The sequence below is a fragment of the Helicoverpa zea genome, chromosome 12, assembly GCF_022581195.2.
Source record: "Helicoverpa zea isolate HzStark_Cry1AcR chromosome 12, ilHelZeax1.1, whole genome shotgun sequence".
Taxonomy (NCBI): domain Eukaryota; kingdom Metazoa; phylum Arthropoda; class Insecta; order Lepidoptera; family Noctuidae; genus Helicoverpa; species Helicoverpa zea.
This window is the reverse complement of record NC_061463.1, coordinates 545,232-570,371: the sequence shown is the minus strand read 5'-3', so window position 1 is coordinate 570,371 and position 25,140 is coordinate 545,232. Positions and strand designations below refer to the sequence as shown.

At 37.7% G+C, this 25,140-nt stretch overlaps 1 protein-coding gene across 3 annotated transcripts in view; it reads right to left on the bottom strand.

The window, feature by feature from the left end:
• Positions 1-25,140, bottom strand: part of LOC124634952 (frizzled-2) — a 53,227-nt gene that overhangs the window by 16,267 nt on the left and 11,820 nt on the right. Inside the window, exon 1 of one of the 3 annotated variants that reach the window (XM_047170652.1) lies at positions 5,348-5,721. The exons of 1 other annotated variant lie outside the window; for it this stretch is intronic. The gene's annotated coding sequence lies outside the window, so the exon portion shown is untranslated. Of the gene's footprint in view, positions 1-5,347; positions 5,722-25,140 lie in introns of those variants that run through there. One more of the 3 variants, XM_047170651.1, reaches the window with a different exon arrangement.

Below are 25,140 nucleotides of genomic sequence, written 5' to 3'. Positions count from 1 at the left end.
TTTGTTCAAATAATCGATGCCCTGGCGAAATTCCGTGCGTCACACGAAATGCGGCCATAAAACAACTCCCCCACGTGTAGTTTTTGAACGAGCTGGATGGAACGCATCTCGATTTAATGGCTCTAAACGAAAATACCCTGCGTGCAGTGTTGGTTCGCCGTAATATTTGGACAATACCGAGTGGGCTTGCTAAATTTCCATGCGAATTTATTGCAGCACTAAATCGGGGAGTCATCGCGCCGTCAGCGATATTGTTTATAATAAAACATAAATATAATTTGGTGCGCTAACGTAAACAGCCGTACATTACGATCGTATATCTCGCTTGACATCTGATAAAAGTTTCATCGATGGAGCTTATTACCAGCCTCGCAGGCTGTCAGCGAGACGCCTTTGCCTACATACTAGATAGTAACGACGGCGCCGACGGTATCGATTTCTACATTCTTATTGAGTTTTTACTATCCCGTACTTACCACTTTCTAGTGTTCACTTTAATCAGATATTACTTGCCCTGTCTACGTAATAACTGTTCATGGCTTTTTGAATGAAAATGGTTTACGTTTTCTTAATCCAAAAATTCCTAGAAATTCAGGCGCTCAAGATTAGAATTATCAAAAGATATCCAGGTACGCGATAATGGCGCTGGCCCGGGTTATTGATATTTTGTCAAAAACATGTAGTTCGGTTGTAATAGAGCATCGTTACAAGGTATAGTGTGTACCCAGATTGCAAGATAACGCGCTGATAACGTACAATATCAAATCGTATGAAAAAATAAGTTTCTTTATCGGTACGTAGGCGTACGTAGCGCAAGCGTGGAGTGTGAAACGTCTGCTTGTGGCTAGTCTGTTAAACACGGCTTGTTATGCAATACACATTGATTTTGAAAATGAAATCTAAACACTGTGCTAAAAAAGAATAAATATGTAATTTGAAATTAGATCACTTCAAAAAGAGTTCTGATTAGAAAGCAGAGCAAAGAGATCGCATTCCACAATTTCTCATGCACAAGAACGGGCCAGTGGTGCCTGGTAGTTTATCATAGGTGGTAACACATGTAGCTGGGCCGGCGATAGTGGTGGACACCTCGCTATCTATGATCGATCACTGGCTGTTTAATTACGGCGAGTTATCGGCGCGCATGATTTATTGATATTGGCTCAGTATCGCGATACTGTGACACAGAAAGAGGTTTGATTGTAAGTTTGGCTCCTTGTTATGGATTGTTTTACGAGTCCGCTGTTGTAAGCACCTTTATTGTTATTGTGCTCACTAACTAATGACTGACTGGCCGTTTCAAATCGTTTGATGGCGGCTGCATATTTTAATTGAATGTTCTGTTTTTTCCTGCTTGTTTTTTCTGTCATTACATTATTGATTTATCATTTGATCGTTCGTTACTTATACAAACAATGATTACTAAAATTATATATTAGTCTTTTGCTATAAGTGTTCTATAAAAAATGAGAACCTCCCATGTTAAGCAGAGTCAATAAAAACTGCAGCTTATATTTATTATGAATCATTAATTCTATTCAGAAAAACTTGTTTAACTTTCGATAATAAGTAATCGTTATTGGTAGAAGAAACTTGAAAACCCAATCGTTTGAAAAATTAAATTGCTCAAATAAGATTTATCTTCAACTGATAAACGCTAAACAAATTGTGGAGATAACATAATTAGTGCTGTACATAATTAATTACGAAATAGCGGAAAACTACTAAAATATAGCTTAGAAGGAAAGAAAGTATATGTATAGCGGGTTGGTTACAAAGACAAACAAAGTCTTACAATTTAATATCTTTATCAAGATAGCCTTGAGTAAGTCGTCCCAGTCGGAGATTAATTGCTAATAATCCACTTAGCTTGGCACAAACATGCATCATTATTTGTCTAGATAATACATTTTTTGTTCATTATTACTTTATCTGTAAACCTTTTGATATGAATTTGATTCGAGAATCGGCGACGCCTAAATCAAGTCAAAAGTGAGTCAAAAGCAAGTCATTTCATATAATAACGCTTTTGCACATTAAGTAAGCATTTCATAGTGGTTTTTATTAAATAGTATCTACACACAATAGGTACTGAGTTTTGTAAAATTTGTAGTTTCGTATGCATGCTGCATTCCGACGGTGCTCAAGCTTTTCGTTTCAGAAATTATTATTCAATGTTTCAACAATTTCAATTCCGTTAGCAAGATCATGATCGTTTACATTCATGTTTCTTTATATGAAGTGAATTTCTTTTTCCACAGCAAATCACGCGATGACAGCTTGTTTAGAAATTCTAAACAAGTTCATCAAAACCCTTTACATAAGTAGAAGTTGAGTGATTCGTGTAACGTCCGCAAGTGAATAACAAACGAACAGATCAAATATTTTCTAAACACTCATTGTACGCCACGTGTTGTGATGTTTAACGGGCACTTGTCTTCAACAGCCAGTGTTATCGCTATGAATGGCCTGTTCATACTCCGCGCTACCGTATTCCTGATACTGGCCACAACCACGTTCCGATCCTAACGGATTATAACCCAAACCGTGTTCCAATTCTATTTTTAAACGAGCCACAGATTAGACAACTTATAAAGGTGTTTTTGTTTTTTATATGCAGAAGTTTGTTCGTTTACGGTCTATTTGGTTTGCGATGTCTAGACTTTAATGTAAATACGGTTGTCTCTGCGTCTTGGAGGCGGTGTGGGCAGAATTCCAAGTGGTGTGAACATACGCTGAGACGGCTCGTATCGGAACTTCACAGCACCAAGTGTTGGCTTTCAAGTGTGTTTGCTGGAGCGTCGCGTCGCCGTCTACGAACATTATCACGATATTCTATGAAATACGACCCGGTCGCGTCTGTCGGGACTTTATTTATTACTCTGCATTACGTATGTAATAGATAATTCTTAGTTTTTTCGGATACCTATGCTAGCTTATTAGTCAGAGCCAAAACAATCAAACCCAAACGCTCTTGTCCGTCCCCTAGCGAATATCCGTCCACAGAAAAGGAGCAAAAGCAAAAACCTGCCCAGGCGTTATCAGCGAAACACTCTGAACGGTAAAAAAAGTCGAAAGCGTCCGTTTTTTGGTGGACCTTGTAAAGCTATGGGTGGCCTGCATACGTGGGGAGGTATAAGTATAAATAATTTGATAAATGGCGGCCAGGACGGTAGCCCAGCGGGCGTGCATCGCTCGTTAATGTAGTTAATAGTAGCTCGGCTCCTGACTTCGGCTAGACGTATGCTGATACGTGGTGTCCTAGACGCGTCTACAAATGACATTAACGCAATAGTAGGTAGGTAGCCGTTTCCTTTGAAACGCTGCTGATGAGAAGGGATGGTATGCATATACGTATTATAGTCTAGACTAGACCCAAGACCGGCGGCCTTGCTCATACGAGTAGTTTAACTAATTTCAAGAAAGGCGCAGGCTTTCCTCTGTTCTAAATAGGTACATAGGTAGGTAGTGTTTTAGTAGGATTTTACTTTCCTTCGTTACCCTACCTTTTTGATGGCGTTATTTGTGCATATTTTTATTAAATCAACAAGACAGGTAGCCTCTCTTCCTACTCAGATAGACCTAACTATTATGAGATATTATTTCATCGACCTTGCATATCTCAGATTCAGACTTAATTAATTGATAAGATAAGAGTAGAAGTAGATCCAGTTTTATCTACAGCAATGACACCGGCTTCAAACGTTGTCTAAATCGATTGCTGGACAAAATGTACCTATTAAATGTGGTTTATCTTAAGAAATATTGTAGCACGTAATTAAAATGTGCAATGGTGAAATATGCCGCCGTGTAATCCGTGGGTAATTAATGCGAGCTCAAATTTGTGTAGCTACAGCCGGGAAACAAACACGGCATTGTCGGACGCGTGAATCGTGCGTGTGATCCCGCGCTGTTTGCCGGCCGGCCGTCGAACCCGCACCACTGCCTTTATATCCATTCAAATAAGCACTAATTATATTTAATGCGCTTTACCTGTAATTAGGAGGTGTTAGAGAATGTGAAACAGTGTTTAACGATTTCGAAACTGTTCTTGGGGATTGTTTACACGCTTACGTATACGATTAGACTGCTTTATGAGGTGCTTTTACCATCGCGCCCACGCCTCGCGAATACAAACAACGACGCACTATCTAATGATTATTGTAAATATTACACACTATTTTATCCAGTTGCGTGCGGCGCAGTGTTTCCTACACATTAGCACTGGACTTGGTAAATTAATCACCATTATTATTTTAGTAGGAAATGTAAAATGTTATTTTGGAATATAAACAAGCGCGGAAGATTTAAAAATGGAGCACAATAAAGTTGATCTAGTGTAAACATTTTAACAGGCCGTAAAACACTTTCGTCAATGTACCGGCAATAACGATAAATATAAAGCGTGGACACGTGTTGTGCACCTACTAGGTGCCGACGCGTGTAGGTGCCGGGGCAGATTCGCGGACACTTAGCGACCAGTTAATACTCCCTTCGGCAGGAAGATGGCCGAGGAAAGTGGTAGGTAGGTGCTCGTAAATAAAGGCGTGACTCAGTCGGCCGGTGGCGTTGCTTCGAGCTATTTTCGACTTGCAAATGAGAAAGTGCATCGACAGTGGAACCCTATAGGTTGGTTTAGTGTTCCGATATAGATGCATAGACGGCTACTTATTTACTTCTGCATAAATAAGTAGGCGTGCGGTGCTGTGTAGCGTGTACGCGCTGCAGGTGGCGGGCCGATGCACCGCCACACAAACTTTATCTCCGTTTCTTCATGTAAATAAAATTATATTTGCACATGAATTATTAATTATACGTGTTAAAATGCGTTGAGACAACCATTGCTGTATTAAACTTCACACTTAAACGATACTTTATTTCCTCTTAGAGAATGTTGTGTAATAAAATTATTTTTATTAGAATAAATAACTGCAGTTTGAAAGGGTCGGGTCTTCGGTCATAAATTTGATAGCATAATGTTCAATTATATAGTTAGGGTGATATTACAATGATTATTTATATCCTAACTTTAATGTGTTTATGCCCTGCACACGAGACTGATTTATAGAACATGAATGTTAGCGAGATGTAGTCCACACAGGTAATGTAGGTTATCTAGACCAGATTATAACAAGCCTAAGTCGTGTTTGGTAGGTACATAACGGTCGCCGTCTAGTCTATACTTAGATAAATCATGCATCGGAACTGCAGCCGGCCGTGCCTGTACTGAACACCGGTGATATCTCATAAACGGACACTTATCGCCTCAAAACAAATCCCAAACGCGTTATCTGAAATACCTGCATACGTAAATACATCGACATTGAATCAATAGCAGATAGGTTACCTACCGCCGAGCAAGCCGGGGCGCCAGGCGGCGTCGTCACTACACTCTCACTGCACTGTTTACTTCACCGTCTTCTTAAACAACACCTAATTGAATCCATGTTATCATTTAAAATATCGATCAGTCACACGCGGTGCGAAGGGTCTCAGGCGACGCCGTATATTTTTACATTCAACGTCGAGATATTTTCGATAACAGTCCGGTTTTTAGTTAGCACACACGAGTTCACTATGTTGCTTGTCCGTTTTGCTGTTGTAGACGGTATACGAACTTATTGTCACAGATCAGCTGAGCGTATGTTTGAAACAATATCGGGTTTACGTAAATCGAACGCGGACTAAACACGTATGAACGCCGCGGCGCGCGGAGCGGGACTGATGGATGAGTGAATGAACGGAGTTCGCTTCTCTTCGAAGCGGGCGGGCGAGGGGTACGCGCGCGGGGCAAGGACCGAGGACGCTAAACATCGAGTTTTGTCGCTAGATGGCGCTAGTAGGTTTTCTCTAAGGAGTTTTTTTTTTTACAAAAATAATTACGTGGGTGAGCACGGGGCGGGCTACGGTAAACGTCCGCCCGCCTCCTTATAAATTAGAAAAACGTTTTCAAATTATTTCCCGTCAAACATTTACTCTCCTATTCGTCGTATTCCTTCGATGTCCGGAATCAATTTACGCGAATCCACTTTAGGCATTTTAAATTTTCCCACCTCCTGTTTGCCGTTTCCAACGTGACGGAAATTAATGTGTGCCTGTGCATCGCGTTCCTTAACGTCGCGGAAAAATGCTCGTTTTCTGAAACGAGACGCAGAGAGCTGTGTAAATGTAAAATTTCTATTAAATCACGGATTGGGCTTGTAATCTCGAATGGAAATCGATTAAAGTTTGCGGAGGCACTCGGATAGATTCTATCAGAGGGCCGATCAGTAAGTAGATGAACTCATTCTCGATTCCTCATGCCTTTGGACGAGAATAAAGGAAAATGTTCGGGCGCCGGTAGACGTAAACGCGTTTAAAACGGGAATTATAGGACGAGATTGTATCTGTCCATTTACTTTAGTGGGAAAAGTTAACATTCGAATAGATTATCTTGGGATAAAGTCGCCATTTTTCGTGTTGCGTTGACCGTATTAGGAACCACGCACACTGAACTGGAATCTGTGAAAGAGGGCCAACAATTCGTCATTGTAATCCGGCTGGCTGCCGAATCTCCTTGTAGGAATAAAACAAAGAGTCTTGACGTGTGGCCCAAATAACCAAGTACATATAAACTTCTGGTTACTTTATTTGAATATTTAGTTAGGCATTCTTTGAAAAGATGTGAATCATATTTCTTGTGTGTCCAGAAATAACCATTTATTTAGTTATTTTAAGTTCAACAGACATTTTCGCATTTATAATACTAGCAAGGATAAAGCTACTTAGCTTTAAATATTGGATTTAAGCGTAGTAGTAGTTAGTATCATTTGCCTCGGGTCCGCCTACTAAGCTTATTTAAAACAAAACTGTGTTAATTGCTTTCACAAAATCAACACAGAAGCCAATTTCAACGAGCAACGTTATCACCGACTGCATCTTAATAATTAATTAATAAATGGTGATGGCGCTAGCATAAACAAGCTTAGTCTATGGTATATGATAGATGATAGTCGCGACCATAAACAATGGAGTGGGCGCGATAAGGGCAGATAAAAGCTGATTTATAGTGTGGTGAGCGCCTTAAATCAATTATAGTGACGGCCGATATAAAAATATTGGGTGATAGAACGCAGCCTATAAAAAATGCATCGTGTTTGTGTTAGTTTGTTAACATCAATGACTGAAGTGAAGTATCACTTATCTATTTCCTATATAATTCGTAGCAGCTTTCAGTTTGAGACTCTATGTTTGATACTTATTATATTTTATTAAACAATAATCAACCTTGGGCTTTTGGTGGTGATTTTACAGAGTTTATTCTATGTAACACTAGATGAAATAGTTGAACAAATATTTAAAGAAAACTGGAAATCAATTCTTAGACACCAGACGTTTATAAATAGGGCTACTGCATAGATTGACAATGTCAATGTCCCAAAGCAATCTATGCATTTCAGTCTTTTTTTATCACTCACATATGTTGTTAATAGATAAAAGCTATTTATATCTCTACTCCGCTTATCACAATCCGTAGGTAGGACATATGGTTCAACCAAAAAGTTCTATACACATCGCTTAAAGGGGTGAAAAAATCGCTCGAAAAAGGTTAGAATAAAATAGCGGAGAAAAGTTTAAACGCAATTGATTGTAACGATAATAAATGAATATGACCTTCGTCGCTTTCATTACAATGCTAAGCCCGTTCTGAGTCTAGACTAAATCTGAGAACGTATTACAATAAAAAACAATAAAACTTTTATGAGGTTTTATGTTAATAACGAACGGAATTCTAGATCATAAAAACAAATACTGGTTTTACTAAACTCACTTGGGTGTAGTTTTGAGAACTTGCATATAAGTAAGTTGATGCAATTTTCTGTGTTACGATCTACAAAGTTTAATTAAAGTAGGTACTGGCGAGTCACCGCATAAAGGTATAATATACTATTCTATACCTTGATAAGTTCTTTTCATAAGCTGTTTTAGGTTTCTGCAATGATTTTTGCTTTTCCTCTGTTATCTCATCACAGGTGGTCGAACGATAGCAACAACATTAATGAATGTGTCAGATATGAAACAACAAACTAATAAAAAGTTAAATAAAAACATTATGAACGTCAATTAAATCAAACGATTTGCTCGGTTATCGCGTAATATCGTCCTGCAGTAATGTGCACCAACGAACTCATTATACCTACGTTATCTGTGTTATTTTTATAACAAATTGCCACGTTTATTTATGGTAGCAATATTTATTGTTACAAATTACATCGGCCATTACTAGTCAACGATAGATTGTGTGTTTGTGATTCTAATATGATTCGATCGCGGCTCGTGGCGCAACCGCTAAATGGTTCATACATAATTTTACTGACTGTTCTAGATATTTAGTGAGCTTGGCCCCGTGTTCGAGGTATCGACTTTGGAAATTGTTTTGTTATTAAATTAATATAACAGCCACTCTGTTGCTGTACCTTATCAGAGAGCATAAATGTTGTATTTGTAACAAGTCCTACTCAGGTTACTTGGAGGTGAAGTGTCATAAGACTAAGGTATAACTTACCGCAGTAAACGTTGTCTACTTAATAGCGACCTAGGACACAAACGGACAGAAATATGAAGCTGTCAAAAACCTTTCTGTCTACAAAAGAAAAATATCCAAAAAGCAAGCAGAACAAAAACAAAAAGTTGCCACGAGTACCAGGACATGATAGGTAGTAGGAGGTCGCTTGCTTACCGAGGAATACGGCGTACACTCGATGGCAAACAAACGGCCATTATGTATCTACACAGCGTGCATGTGGCATGCCGGGACACAATGGGAAGGTGGGCCGTGCACTACACTGGACGGCGAAATACGATACACGCTATTTGATTAAAGTGCTTATAAGAAGTGAATTTTTGTAATCGCCTTAATGGTTCCGTGGAAATAAGTTAAGCTTCCAAGCCAGTACTTTTCTGAAGCGTGTGAAAAATAATAGCCTACATCATACGGTTTATTTTCTAAGAAATAACTAAGTACAGGTTATTAGCTAGTGTTCAACTCGATTTTAATTCTGAGTTTAAAATAAAAAATGCACTTTTCCTGAAATGGTTAATCCAACTTCGCAATACTGCGTTATCTTTGCGTTAACACAATTCGTTTCATAAGTCAGTAAATTGAAGACAAATGAAATTAGTTTCAAAACAGTTTTTGCGACGTTTCCGCGATATATGGTATCTGTTTCGCGTAGATAACTAATGTAGATTAGAACTTTGGTCGAATTATAAAATAAGGAACCTGAATAGATAATTCTTTTTATCTCAACAGACACGCATGTTGCGGGACAGTTCACTTCTGGATTTTCGATAAAATATTATTTTTATAGGAAGTGGCGTTTCTGCGCATTGTGATATTTTGAGGACTACAAACCATAGATTCGTTGGGGGAGGCCTACTTTCTTGAGGATATGATAAAAAATATCATACTAAAAACATTTTGGAGCTCCAACTAAAGTTCAAATGATATTTATGTATGATAATATTTTCATAATGAGTATCGTGAAAGTCACAATCCGTACTAAGTTCGATATTTATCGGAAGCCGAGGGATAAGGAGAACAGATGTTAAATCCTAGTAAATCGCCGCCCTGAGCCAGCTCGTTATTCACGAACAATATGGTTTCAATAAGCCATTAGCTCCGTGTTCCTAACGAGAGTTATGGCAGCCGACGCCGCGGCCTGAGCTAGTTAAATATGATTTGTTGCTATTTTAATAGCGAGTAATTGTTTTGGTACTTCTATTTTTATTGTAACCTTTGTTTTAGAAGTTCTAAGTTTAGTCTATGGTATGGAAACTCCATTTGAATTTCGAACTGAAAAAAAAATTGTTCTCACAAAGTTACAAAATAGGTTTGATTTCTCTAAAGCTCTTTGAATAATCTATACATATAATAAATCTGTAAAAAAACTGTGTCTGTACATTGAATATATTTAAAAAATAATAATTGGGTGGGGTTTAGAAACAGTAATGGAGCACAAATCCAAAAAAAAAATTCTGTCTGTTTGTCTGTATGTCTGTATGTCTGTATGTCTGTATGTCTGTTTGTTTGTACACGCTAATCTTCGGAACTACTGAACGGATTTCAATGATTTTTTCTTTGTTGTATCAGTATTAAGCCTGGTCAACATATAGGCTATAATATATCTTCGAAACTTGAAGACCTGATGCAGAACTCCAACAGACCAACAAAACTATAAGAGATATAAAAATGGTGCCATGGCAAAAATTGTTTCATGTGATGAGCATTTTTAGTTGAGATAATAAATTTGAAGATCTGGAACACCTGATGTGGAACCCCAAGAGCCCAGCTTCTCTGTACCATATACAGGTATGGCGTTTTAGCAAAAGTTGTTCAATTTGATAAGCACTTTCTATTGACTTATACAAATTGAAGATCTAAAACACCTGATGTGGAACTCCAGGTGCCCAGCTAGACTATAGCATATAGAGGTATGACGTTTTAGCAAAAGTTGTTCAATCTGATAAGCACTCTCTGTTGACTTATACAAATTGAAGGTGTAAAACACCTGATGTGGAACTCCAGGAGTCCAGCTAGACTATAGCATATGAAGATATGACGTTTTAGCAAAAGTGGTTCAATCTGATAAGCACTCTCTATTGATGTATAAACATCGAAGATCTGGAACACCTGATATGAAACTTCAAGAGCAATACTACACTTGAAATGTATAGAAATGAATGTTATGAAATAGGTATGGTGAATCCTATCCTAAAATAATGGACACGTATTTTTCTTTTCTCTCTCTCTCACAAACAAATAATAACGAAGATACAACAACGCTTCGTTAAGTCACTGCTTAGTACAAATTTTACATACTTAGACGTGGCGTCACGAGCCCTCACTCTCCGACTTTGTTGCGTTATATCTCATTATTATTTTGTATGTCTCTTCCAGACCTCGGGACTACAGAGTTCCGAATTTTTGGGAGGCAAACGTGGGGCCGAAGCCAACACGCTGAAGCCCTTTTGAGACAACTTTAATGAAATGGTGACACAATACCGTCGATTATCCCTTTATACACTATAGAAATGAACCCAAGGACATTCACCGGTGGACGTCGTTAAAAAAAAGACAATCCCCGGTTCTGTGCTAAACTATTGCTAACTATTGAGGGAAACTACTTGGGCTATTTGTGATGGGATGTTAGTGGATGTCAATGGTACATGTAAAAATGGCAGGTGGAGACTCGCCACCTCACTTACTGGGCCCCCGGGAACCTGAAGCGTGAGGATACCTCGGCGGACTTTAAACACAGATTACGCGCTCCCTGTGCTTACCATGAGGCACCTACCCTCCGAGCAGGGCTACTAATCCTGCTCTAGCGACTCCACTCTGGACGGCCAAGCCAAGCCAGAGGCGTGAGACCTACCCCCGTCATGGTTCACTCCGACCGGCCGGAGATGGGGGATACTCTCCCTGGAGAACTCAGCATATAGTATAGCCCCGCGGGGTTGCTACTCCCCGTCATCAGCCTCAGATGTCCTGCGGTGCCTATATCTCATTATTATTGTCGTTATTATCTCAAGAGCCTTTGTCCCAATTATGTTATGGTCGACTTCCAGTCACGATGCAACTGAGTACCAGTGTTTTACAAGGAGCGACTGCCTATCTGACCTCCACAACCTGGTTACCCGCTCAACCCAACATACCTTGGTAAGACTTACTGGCTTCTGACTACCCATAACGACTGCCAAGAATGTTCAATGACAGCCGGAACCTACAGTTTAACATCCCCTCCAAATAACGGTTATTGGTATCCAAAATATACGTAGAAAGTACATACGAACTTAGAAAAGTTGCATTGGCAGGCACTTGCCAGACCTGGAATCAAAGACGCACGCTCATACTTGAGAGATTGGTTCTCTACCCACTAAACCACCACGACTTCCACTAAGTCACCACGACTTTGTCATCTATTTAATGTTTTTTTACGTAATAATACGTGTAACATTTTTGCCACATAACTTAAATGCAGACTTATTAGAATCACTACTTTTATCCCTATGATCACGCCTATTGCGGTTCAGTTCTCAGCGTTTTGTTTAGTCCAATTTAATTAAATATATGGAACGTTTCTAATGTTTATCCGTATTCCGTTGTTTTCAAGTCAACGGGCCCTTAAAATTCAATATCAGACGGTTCAGATCTTTGATTTTGCTGACCCCGTAGTCGCTGGCATAAGGGACAGGATCCGCGTACGAAGTCGCGGGCAGAAGCTAGTGCTTTTAATAAAAGGCTACAGCGGAAAATGGTGATAGCATTTGCGATTGTTGAATTAATTGCTACGCCTACGTGCTCATTGCCAATGATTGGATTAAATCCCCGATGACGGACAGTAATAGACTTCGCAATTTCGAAAGTGTTTCAATTCTATATTCAGTTCATTGTAGAACTGAGAAATGAGATAACATTTTGTCTGCTTTTATGAAGTATCTAATCGATAGTTAAATTACAAATTAACCGCAGTCTAAAATAACTTTCAGCCATCAGCACGTCACCTTTACTTTTTAATCCACAAAGCAATAAAGGCATTGATCATTCAGCCTAAAACAATACGACATAAAAAGAGACAGCAGCATACGGGACCACAGACTATAAATTAGGCGGGACAGCCGCGAGCCGACAGGAGTTAATCTTTGCACCGTTATTCAAATACGTCCTATTGCTATATTATATCTATTGTTGCTATTGTGGATAGGATTATTTATTCGACTGTAGTTTTAGCTGGTATTCCATTGTTTTAGTATTTCAGTTTAGAAAGTTAGATAAGTGTGTTGAGAGCTTAATCTGTAAGCTTTGCGTTAGTTTGCCCTACACAGCTTTAACCTGTATGGTTTATGAGTGCCTAGATACAACTTACCTCTATATTCTCAATTTACAGGCATAGAGATTTCCTTTTAAAAAACCTATGAATTAGTAATGGAAAATCCATTTATTTTGATCTTGTTTTTCATTTGCAGTCAACCTTTCACAGAAGATTAGCTATAAATGGAAAAAAGCTTTCTATTTTTAATTGAATGCTAACATATAAACCGCGGTGCAATCAATACCTTGTAAAAGTTACGCTTACATACTCTATGGCACATTTGAATGTTTTTAAAGTTCTTAGAATAATTTATTAATTATGTAGATATGTAAAAAAATACTGACCAATGAATTATTCCGAGTCCTTCTTTCAATATTTTTGGAAATACATATTTAAAATTGACATTTCCGATAAAATCTTAACAGCTTTAAACGTAATCGGATACATATGTTCTTTTCTTATCTAAAACCGATCTCAAATGTTGAAACTATCAAATTCTATGAAAATGTGTTTAACATATTTTAATATCCGTTGATTTTAAGCGTACCTGCGTAATCCGCCTAGCGACAGATAGGCTTGCGATAACGATATCTACATAAAGAGGGATTACACAGAAGGCCCAAGTTTTCTTTTTAATTAGTCATATTTACTGGACTACTAACGACTTAATTAGGTAGTATAATTTGGTTAATAGGGGGATTAATCAGGAATGTTTGCTTTTGGAACAGGACTGTAAAAAAATACTAGTTACTTCGTTATGTCCAAGTAGGCCCCAAGCCGTCATTCTTATAAATATCATCGAGCTATGATTTTAACGTAGCATCGGTCGGATTTATATATAAAGGAGCATATTTTTTTACAAATAATATTTTGACTGTAACAGTTTATTCAGGAATGTTCATTTTCGTTCTGAACTAAACCTTCTGTCAATTTATTCACTTTATGCTATCGGAGTTACCGCGTGGCGTAGGATTTAATCCGTCACCCTTAGGGTCCGGCAGTTTCAGGTATTTCGGATGACAGTTTGACTTCTATTTGTTTAAAAGCTTTTGAGAGGGACTAACTTGCGTCCATTCGGGGAGGTTGTATGTATTTTGTTCTTATTTTGTATGCCTGGTGTATAATTTATTTAGTTGCTAATAATGTTGTGTTCAATTAGCTCTGTTTGATTTTGCTAGTCGTATGAGACCAGAGGAATTAATCTAACATATTTGTTTGTTTATTGTACCCCAGAAGCTACGAAACTACTGAACTGAATTGAAAAGTTCTTTCACTGTTGGGAAGATACGTTATTCCATGGTAAAATGCTTAGGTTATTACATCTGGTATCTGGTACGGGAAGTGAGTACCTTCCACGAGACGCGCGTGAAACCGCGGGAAACTTCTAGTATTACTTACAGATGTTATTAATTTTAATCCTACATTAACTAAGTGCGGTGTGTATCATGCATTACGTCATAAAATAGAACATTTCTCGAAACTATGAGTGTTCCAGAGATATCGGTTACAGTTCGTGTCTAGACGATAAACAAGAGTCTGTGTGAAGGAAAGTGTTTACAAGTCCTTTACAAGTCCACACTAACTTTCTAGGTATATTATCGGTACTTAGAACTAAATCTATACAACTATTATAAATGTGAAAGCGACTTCTGCCTCACATCTGTGTCTTCTAGTCTATCTGGGAGCGGGAAACAGTTCCCTAAGAACAGGAACAGCTAGTGCCTAATAAAGACAAAAAGATACTGATATCCCTGTTAAACATTCTTATTTATATGTATGCTTTCATAGGCTCAGTTTACACTCAAGAAATCTGACACAGCAGTTTTATTTTTTATGAAACATTGGCTTCACAAAACAGGAGAAGATCAAACAGAATATCTTTTAAACTTTATTATAAGAATAGAAGACCACCCCGTCACATCAATGCTCATAGTTTCTTACCTAACAAAAACTTCTCATATCACGTTACCGTAAGTTATACCCGTGAGCGACCGGGACTCGAACCCGTTACCGACCGCAGCTACTATATTGATACTTTACGTCCAACTGTTTCTAGTTATGCTTGAATTCATATCATAATATCATAGGTGTCAATGTGGCAGTTGATTTGATAGTTTTTGTTCAGTGAGTGTAGGCATGCGATGACAAATGTAATACGATCTCTATTGTAGTTGATACGTGATTCATCATGATGATTAATTATTAATAGAAGGTTAATTAACACGTTAAAATTGTCAGAGCATAGAATATTTTGCCAACGGTTTCACTAGCTTTCCGTGGGAACAACTTCGCGTACCTGGATAAAAGTAACCTATCCATTTTCACTGAATCACTTTAAATCAAATGGCACTTATGATTAGCACGGGCAAGCAAACGAACAAACCCTTCAGCTTTATAATTTGAGTATACTTAGAGATGCATAAGCTCTGGTTTCCTAACTAGACTAGATGATTCTAGTTTTAGACCTGCCTTAATACAATTTAGCGATCCTAGTCATCCTGTCAGTATTTTCGTCATCCATCATAAAGTCTACAATTGTGGCAAGTGGCAACAGGAAACCTGTCTTAACACGGTAATCATGCATTTCCCTAATTTTGATTCGGTCTACACAGCTGGCTAACAAGAACCACGGTATAGCTAGTTTGCATTGGTTGTGGCCCGCAGCTTTACTCGCCAGAGGCTCTCGTTGCAATGCACTAATTCGTCAAGCCTTCATACTTCTTGTAGAATTCATGCCATATCATATAGGTAACATTGTTGTTCTGAATGTGCCTAGTAGAGAATCCAAAGCCGTCAATGTTTGAAAAAAGCTTGTGAAATAGCACTTCAGAGAGGAACACTTATTTGATGAGAAGTTAGCACACATTGGCACATGGTGTGAAAAGGCCTACCAAAATAATATTTGCCTACTCTATTGGAAATAATAAATTATCATGTACAACCATACAAACTCTTAAGCTATATGAGTAGATAGATATAGGTACATTAGGAAGTCCATATACGGAATTGGATCAGTTTTTGCGCGCGCGCAGAGAATGGCGACATTTGTATACGTCGTTATGTTGCTCAACTATTACCAACTGTATTTACATAACAATTTAATTGAACGTTATGTATTGTCCAACTAACGAGTTCGTATTCGTAAATCATAGGTATAAGTACTATGTGTTGCGTGCCCTGCAGCGAGTTTCGACATAGTGGGTTTGGTGCCAGTTAATACAGGATGCAATTTAGTATGTAGCAGCTCATATGGAACCGTTTGACCTCCGCTAAGCAAACAGTGGACCGCAATATCCTAGTTTTTAGACTGGTCAATTTTGGGGAATACTTAATGAGTTTTATGTCGTTTCTCGCATTTTGAGCCAACGCTAATAAGATGAATTGAGTTCGGTTTCAGGACAAAGCTCATTTCTATTCTTCTATATGGAAATGGAATACTAAAACATGATTGTGCTAGTAATGTCTCGTCTCTAATGAGTGTGAGTATGGGTCCCTTAAAAACTTAATTTATGAACGAAGAATGATCTTAAAACAGCATAAATTAACAATTAACTTCTCCAGCACAATACAGACAATTAACAAGTACACTACAAGTTAATTTGCATATAAATCAGCTCGCTCTAATCTCTCTCCGAACAATCGCATCGCCATGTAAGGCAATAGTATGACCAAATTAGCGAGCGCGGCATACGGGCCGTATTCTTGTGGCAACCTTGAACTAGTTGCGCGTGCGCTTGTTTTAGGGCTGCCTACTGGATATGTGTGTCTAAGGAAGATTAGAAAATACTTCCTTGTACAACTTTTTGTAAGTTAGATATCATTATTGACCTGATAAAACCATTTTTTTTCATTATATTCGCTATGGAAAAATTGTTTCATAAATTCTCTAAAAGTTGCCACGTTCAGAAAGCTAAGAATATCCTTCCAGTATTCCTATTCATTCAGAAACACAAACAGAGTTGTGTTTTTAGTAAGTATAGTAATAAACATTAGCACAATCGAGAAATAAATCAATATAAACCGTGGCAAAGGTAATCAATCGTTATTGTATCGGCATGTAGCTCACCACATTATTATTATGGCAACACTGAACATTTGTCACGAACGAGAGAGCCCATTTATTAGTTTTGTTGAACCCTTTAATGGCGGCGATAATTAATTGCACACTGTATTTTGTTTCACAGTTGATTTCAACTGTCAAACAGTGAATAACGTGGTCATTTCACACGGTTGTTATTGAATTTGTTTGCTGAAAATTATTGGATATGTAAACCGATATGAGTAATATCATCATCATCTCCTGAGCCTTTTCCCAACTATGTTGGGGTCGGCTTCCAGTCTAACCGGAGCCAGCTGACCTCCTCAACCCAGTTACCCGGCAACCCAATACCCCTTGGTCAGACTGGCGTCAGACTTACTGGCTTCTGACTATCCGTAACGACTGCCAAGGATGTTCAATGACAGCCGGGACCTACAGTTTAAACTGCCAACCGAAACACACTCATTGGTGTCTAAGATATACTTAGAAAGTACATACAAACTTAGAAAAGTTGCATTGGTACTTGCCTGACCTGGACTTGAACCCGCGCCCTCATACTCGAGAGGTTGGTTCTTTGCCCACTAGGCCACCACGACTCGTAAACCGATAAGAGTAATAAATTAATATTTTTCTTTGATGGTGACTACCCTAAATCAAAGAATACGGGCACTAACAACATTAGACATGCGCAAGAGTGTACTGGAGCATTTCGCAAGTCCGCCCCTCTGACCCGACACTGCGCCATATCAGCCAATTATAATATCAATATTCTATTCTACCTTAGACATGACTTTAAGAGGCACTGATTAATGATTATTGTATTATTTAGCATTCCTATGGTATTGCCATTAATTAGTAGGCACGTCCCTTGTTAACATACTTACATAGTATAAAACTAGAAAAACTTTTCAGTCTTTCTGAATAACGTGCGTTGACAATAAAACATGGTTTTAGACGATATTTTCGATAGTTATCTTTGAAATCTTTAATCTTTGGCAATCTCCAAAAAACTAGGACGTCACGGTAGTTCCAAATGAGGCTAAGCATGATATTATGTCAAATCTTTTGACGCTGGTCGTTATGATGAAAACAACTTATATGAATTAATATTTATAAATATCGTATATATTTTCAATGCTTATCTTAAAAATCTTAATCTTTCGCCATCTCCAAATGACTAAGATCTAACAGTCATTTAAAATCAAATCAAATTGTAAAATTGATCTATAAAACACGAGATATTGATCATATAATTTTCCAAAAAGTTTAAAATAGCTATTATTTTAATTCTATAAGGGTAACGAGTGCTATATTGAATAATATTAGGACTCTCTTACATTAATTATGGAACTTCTGGCGTGGGTGGTTCTCTGTTTACGACTTGTATGTTATTAATATCGAGTTTGTTTTGACAAGATCGCCTTTTTTAGATTGTTGTGTAACATTAGCATCAATGTTAAACAATGCTTATAATATGGACACGTGAATAGGGGACCAGTACACCTTTGATATTAGGAGTAAGCGTTGCAAGATGGGGTTTTATGACTAAAAGATATTTCAGCTACTTGAAAAGTTGTGTCAAACTCTTTAAAAAATTTATCGTAGTTTCCAACACTTGCCGTGTGACTCAGCTCGTTAAAAGAGAGAATAAATTCAAATTCCTATGCGTCAAATTATAATGTACTAAAATCCTGAGATCTTAAAACCAGTTGATCTGGTCTTTCCATTAGGTAAGCTGATGAAACAAAAGATGATCTGCTCAAAACATATATCTGCAAAAGTTGTAAGTTTTTCTGATCACGATTGCAGACATATTCCAAGAATCATACGCAGGAGTGGTCCTTAATTTAAAAACAACTGACACTTCACACAACAGCTACATAAAAAGCTCGTCAACTTGATTTTGCGAGGCATTTATTTATTTGCTAATTAAACAATTACTCAAGAAATCCTATCTAGTTATTATAATTGGGAATGCGCCTACATCGCGAGTCGCGTGTCTAGACAATTATAAACAATAATGTGCTCTAGGTGGGCGGTTGATTCAGTGCGCGGGCGCAAGCCGAACCCCCGCGTATTTACATGTAAATTATTACTTGATATGTTAGATAAATCTTCCACGTCTATGAATGCGATTTGCAAGTTTAACTGCACTAAAAAATATATCATGTTTTATGACGGTTATAAATTATAGTGTTGCGTGTTCAGGCTGTTAAGTTGCGTTTATATTTGTACAGACAACCGGTAGCTTTAACAGCTATTAGAAGTAATGTTTCCTTTGCTCGGGCCATGCAGTGAATGCTTTACGAAATCTTTATTTAGTAGCAAGTTATATTGACTGTTTGATATTTTTTTTCTAAAGTTTACCTCAAGTCAAAACTTGGTATTTTGCAAGCCTGTTAATATTAATAAACAAAAGGACATTATGAAAGCAATTTCATTTTAGCAGCTCATTGAAAAGAGGACATAAAACTCAAGTAGTATCAGATTACCTTGGCGACAGACTCACGAAACGTTTCACACTAACCAAAGCATTTTAATTCCCAAATAATGAATGTAATGTCATCCGCCCGCCATTCAAGATACCTGCGCCCGCGCTTGTGTGGCCGTACCTCACCTACCTATCTTACTGCGCAATCTTTCACACGCACAAGTGAAGAATTTAACATTTTTATACAAACCAATACGGCAATATCATGTAGAAATGATGTTCAATTGAATTATTTAACGATCGTACGGCCGGGTCGGGCGTTGGACGGAGATAATTTAATTTATTTATACTTTAATAATTTTGTCATAACTTATGAGTGGGTTTTATACTGAACGACTGTAGACGACTTTGTAAAGCTTTTTTATATTCAGATAGCCACAATCAGTTGCGGCAAATGCGTTTATGTTAACTTAATCAAAAAAAGGTAGTGATAAATGAGGTAAGTGAAAAGAACAGATTCTGACGAATTGAGAACCTTCTTTTTTGATGTCGGTTAAAGAGGTTCTTTTGAGATATTTTAATATCCTTAGTATTTCCTATAAATATCCCTATTCCCATGAACTTTCAAAAAGCCCTTTCAAGTCGTATCGTGATATCTAAACGTCTCTGGTACCAGGCTAGCAGCACACAGCAGGAGTCTGCGCGAGGCGTTGTACCGGCGGATAGTAATCGAAACCTCACATTATTTACGGCACACGACACGATCGTGTTTTATTTGCGCTCCTACGCACGATACGTTCTGTATGATCGAGAGATTTATACACGGAATATGTAAAGACGATTGAAAGTACGTGCCTATCTTTGCAGGGAATTGGTATGAATGTTAATAAATATCGATTCCAAATGATAATAAGAAAAACTCGACGGTTATTGGTTTAATGAAGGATATTTCAAAAGTCCTTGCACTATAAATTTATTGTAAGCAGTAACCAGAAGGTATTTGATTCGCATATTGCAATGGCTTAGCAATGAGAAGCATATAAAATTGTTAACAGGGGTGTTACATTCGTACCCCAGTCAATAATGAATAGTAACATTTCAATAAAGCGATCACATTGAGTTCACCTCAATAACAACATCCATTCCCAATAACTCACCTCAATAGATTATATTACTGCCACTAATAATATGCTAAAATATACAAACAACCAATAAAGTAATAGTTGATCGGGGTGAACGGACCTACGAACGAGATGCTTCATATTAATATGCAAATAGGGGCAAACATTAACACCTCGGCGTTTACTACAATATACACTACAAACATCTTATATGTATATAGATAGATATAAATAAAAGAAATCTGATCTCCGATCGCCGTGAGATCATTTCGAATAAACGATCTCTTTGCGACTCAATCGCACGAATTAGAAGTTTCTTATTTTTTTTAAGTTTATTTTTGCTACCTAACTGACGAATACCTTATAGGTTCAAACTTTTAGTCCTTCAAACTTTTATTTATTGCAGAAACAAACCCATCACTTGCAAGTAGTACCGAGAATGACTCATCAAGTCATCTCTAGAAGAAAAACCAAGCTCATTCCACAGAACTTATATTTGGATCCTGTTTTAGATATGAAATACTTTATGTAACTGCAGCATTTTACATTTAATAATGACATAATAATGCTTAAGTTATAAGGTTGCTTCGCTCCGATGTCACAAGCTCCGCCAACATAACGGTCCGAGTTTGCGTTGAGTTTAAGACGATCTTAATGGTAGCTTCTCTTACAATGGGCTTTCATACCTGCAACGAGTCAATTAACCGAGTTCTTATAAATACATATATTATACTGGCTGAAAACTTTGGATAATATGCGTAGATCCTTAATGATTCAAAAGAACTTTTAGGGCTTGATATTCCAGCATATAATAATGAATTGTTTTAATGGAGCATCGTCTTTCATAAAGTGACTCAGATATTTGAACTAGTCCATAAGCAATTTGTCTAGCTTTTCGTAAGTTTCTCGCACTTGTTTTGGAAGACGCACATTTAAATATTTTAATCAGCCAGCTCACCTGGGCTATAAAATCGTTTGCCTTGACTCTGTATAAATAGTGTCAGATTTCGTCGGCAAACTTCTATAGAGTTCGAATCTACATATCGTTATGTATATTTTGTTATCGTTGCCATCTTCTATTTATTAGTCAAGATTTATTGCATAATTAAATAACGTTTTTAAGTTGAATAGATGCGCGATCTATCTGATCTGAACTTGTAAATGATGATGTGTCTCCAATATCGCACAGTCGCCTAGAAAAACTTATTCATTAGTGCCTTGATCTCCTAATCCGAAACTAATACATTATTCAGTGAATAAAATATAACTAACCACGTTACTACTTTATGATAGCTGAATGTCCTCTAAGCATCCGCTGTCGATAATATATTTGCAAATTAGTGGAATTGACACGTCTGCGGAGCTTCGCGTCGGCAGAATTGTAATGAGCCGTTTTACTGCAAACTAGCAATTAGTTGGAATTCTAATAGAGCGGTTATATGCTGATGTGTGCCGTTTCGACGACCTGCCGACGAATATGTAGATTATTGCGTTGGACTTTTATAGGGGATGGATTTTATTGGGGAGAGATGTACGTGAGCTCGTAAAAATATTGCATATTGTGGTTACTTCAGTTCATGTAATATACATTCCTCTGCAGCTCATTCCGTATGTAATGGGGTCCCAATAAAAGTCTACCAGGGTATCGTGATCGATCATTATGATGAAACTCGATTTTCTAGTAGCCATATGAATAAAGTGAACCTTTCAACAAAACTACGGGAACAATCAGTCCCTTTCCACCCTTATCTGAATAAATAAATTACAAAGCTTAGTTTAGTGTCGTTTAGTCATAGCGTGGGCAGCGGCTACCAATCATTAACATAGACAAACAAACAAACGGTACAGAACAACTTCTCAATCCCTATTTAAATGTGGGACCTTCCAATTCAAAAGTACCGAAGTAGTACATTTTTAATTCGGCGGGACCCAAAACTCTTGCAATATCGGCTTGTCCCGCAGTCACAGCTGACCACTTCATGAATTATGTAGGCCGCGTGTACACTGGACGTTTGTACCACTACTCGTATTTATTTGTCGATGTATCGATACGTATTCCGAATAGATATTCGATATTTTCGCCGATTATCCGCGCCGACATGGGAACAGGAAACTGACATGTGTCATGTTGATTTATAGTGCTAGTTGCGAGTTGGTTAGGTAAAGTTTTTCGTCTTGTTATTTTGAAATTTCAATAAATTACGTTTAGACATGTTCGGGTGGGAGTGGAATTTGTGGTGAATTAATAGCTGTACATTTTCTGAATTTCTTCATCAATAGTTAAGGAATGTGGTGTTAAGACGCTTAGAATTTTCAGGTCTTTGTCATTTAAGTCTGATTCATTCGGTACAGTCCGTACTTGCTTAATTTATTACCTACAACATTTTAAAGAAAATCGTCATGTAGTTTTGATTACACATAACAAACGCCAGTTTCTCTTCAGTCATTCTTCACAAAAAGTAAATCAGAAGAACGAAGTAAAAACATCTGTACAAAACCACCACGGCATTGTGCAATGGGTGTTAACGCGATCAGTCGCGCGTGCGTCATTTTAGTCGCGCGATTTGTGCCGCGTCGGTCGCGTCGTTAGTCGCGGCGCATACCGACCGCTTAATTTCCGCGTGATCGCTTGCAAACGACCTTTGTGCGCAGATTAGTTTCAAAATTGCCAAATGTTTTTTGGGGCAAAACGTTCGTTTGTTTCTAGTGCCTATCACGGTATCACTGGACTGGACTAGTGATTCTATTGAATGTTTGATAGGAATATTTTGCTCTCGTATTTTTGTCATATTGATTGTTATGAAGATTGGAGATGTCCTTTTTTAATATTTTGTGTATTATTTTTGTTACCATAAGCTTTCATCAAATCCCAAACAATGCTTGCATATTCTTTAGACGTTTAGGTTTAAGATGCTAAGGAAGTGGAGTTTACAGCCTCACTAAAGACACCATCTATCTAATTCTAACACAGGAACTCGCGAAACTTAACGAAGCCATCACTACAGTCCATAACAAGACTAAATCTGAGCACATTAAGTGGAAGCTTATTGTATAACAAAGTACACACACCCGGTAGCCGGTGCCGCCGTCCGGCGATAATTTATGCCGCAATTAAACCGGTTATTGCCGTACGGAGCGCTCCGGGAGCGGCGCCGCAAGCACGGTGCCGTACGGAAAATAATGCCGATATATTCACGTTTGGAGTGCGGTTGCTGAAAGTTTTTAAGTTAACTGGTATTCAGGGCGCTTGTGCAGTTATGTTAAGTTATTTTATTAATATAGCGACTAGTATATAGAGTTAGCTATTGAATATACTGAGTATTTTCTTTACAACTTCTTTCTCACGTTTGCATCAGCATTTCGGGGATACCTTTTCCAATGCCCGGATAAAATATAGCCTATTTCACACGAGGATAGAACTTTCTATTTTTACTTTATGGAATTGAATCTGTGTGTTAGAATTGTAACCAATCTTCTCATCAGCAGTAAGAGTTGGTTGTAAGTTTTTAGCAGTTTGTTGTTGCAATGTAGTCAGAATTAAACGTAGTCCCGGACAAATAATCATCGCTTAAACAGATGCATAATTTAACACCTCCGTTTTACAAATTAAATAATGAACAGCGACACTTAATTTTCAGATTTACGCAACAGAAGTTCCTGTCTGATTGTCAGGCGACCGCGGGCAGATTCCGAGTGAATTGAAATCAACGCTGAAATTCATCAGGCTCGTTAACTGATGTGTATGTTATACTCGCTGCTGTTTATACTAATTTACCATATTTATAGTCCATGTATTTTCAATATTTAATTTTCTTTTTATGGAAAAGCTTTTTATAATTTGTAGCAAAAATGAAGAGCTTTTGAGTAAAAAGCGATAAAACGGTATCTACATGATAACGTACATAGAAAGTAATTTTTAATTTTTATATTAAAGTAACTTTAGGTTTATCATCGTACCTAGCCTTAAGTGTGTTAGTGTTCTTAAACATAAGTCGCGTAGAAAAAACTGTACATAACAGTCTACATTACACTTAATGAGCTTCTATAAACTTTCATTTAATTTCTATGTTACCAAATTCTCCAAAACGATGCAATCAAGTGTAGGTTCGAACATGTTTGTTTAATCAGTTGATAGTGACCGCCTGCGCACACAGACAAACAGACAAACGTTTGTACTACGCATACTTGTGATCCGTTACTGTGGATGGTAACTTGCTTCTCACACTACTGGGATCAGTTCAAGCAGTTCATGTAGGTTTTAGTTTTAAATGTGGCATTATACGATTAAGTAAACCTATAATTATAAGTCGGACATTTTGTCCGTCAGATAATAAAAGATCTAGGCATGCATCTTGGCGTGGAAAGGACGCCTGGACTCAGGCCGATTCGTACCTATCCTTTTGAAGATCAATGAGGAAGGCATATGTTCAGCAGGGGACACGTAAAGGCTGGGATGACTGTGACAAAGGGAAGATTTAAGAAGATTTCTATTTTTCTTTCTTGTCCGTTAAAAGTACAAAACCAAAATCATGAAGTTCCAGTTAGTATCTTCCGGCTTCATCAAAACACAAAAATATTGTTTTCTCAATATTGAATCGTTGAAGTCACAAGTAGTTTAACAAGGACATAATATTATTAATGTCTTCTATTGAACTGATTCAAGTTTCACAACATTCATCCTACGCTTCTTGTTATTTT